The sequence below is a fragment of the Acyrthosiphon pisum genome, chromosome A2 (genome assembly GCF_005508785.2).
Source record: "Acyrthosiphon pisum isolate AL4f chromosome A2, pea_aphid_22Mar2018_4r6ur, whole genome shotgun sequence".
In the NCBI taxonomy this organism is placed as follows: domain Eukaryota; kingdom Metazoa; phylum Arthropoda; class Insecta; order Hemiptera; family Aphididae; genus Acyrthosiphon; species Acyrthosiphon pisum.
Window position 1 is genome coordinate 15,637,511 of NC_042495.1, and position 979 is coordinate 15,638,489.

Genomic DNA, 979 nt, shown 5'->3' on the forward strand with positions numbered 1-979 from the left:
AATTAACTACTTAGGTGGAATCTTGTTTTACATTTTTAATCCTTAGATATAAAAATTGAACATTTTATAAATTTTTAACTACGAAATAATTATTAAATTTTAAATTTGATAAATTTTGTAAAAATTCGATCTTTAAATGCTTATAAAAAAAATTGTACTTATGTATTTTTAATATTTTTCAACTGCTCTTGTAACAATATATCAGGAGCCTTGTATTAAATTTTTACACTTTTTGGCCGAACAGATAAAACTTTATTGATATTTATAGAAAAAAAAACTAAAAAAAATTGAAAACTGACCATGTCCGTAAACAGCTCAAAAAGTGTCAAATTATTTTCAAAATTTCATCGTATATATAGAAAATACTAATATAAACATTCAGTGAAATTTTCAAGTATCTACAGTCATTCGTTTTTTAATTACAACAAAATAAGAAAATCGTTACATGAGAAATCGAGTGAATATCAAATGTTGTAAAAATATGAATTTCAAACGATCATAAAAATTTAATTTGACTTTCTTATAGATATTTTTTGTTTGATAAAGGTAGATAATCTTATAAGGAATCTTGTATTACATTTTAAAATCTTAGATTTAAAAATAAAAATTTTTACGAATTCTTAACTCAAAATAATTTGCTAATTTTCGTGATTTTTCCATATTTTGTCAATTTTTGGACTTTAAATGCTTATAAAAAAAAAACTGTGACCAAGGATTTTTGATATTTTTCATCTGCTTTTGAAACAATATACTAGGAGCCTTTTATTACATTTTTAAGCTTTTTTAATCAACAAATAAAATTTTATTGATATTTTTAGAAAAAAAACTAAAAAAAATGAAAACTGACAATGTCCGTCAAGAGTTCAAAATAAGTCAAAATATTTTGAAAATGTTATGGTGTATAGAAAATGCTAATATAAACATTCAGTCAAAATTTCATGTATCTACCGGTAATTTTTTTTAAGTTACACCAAAAACC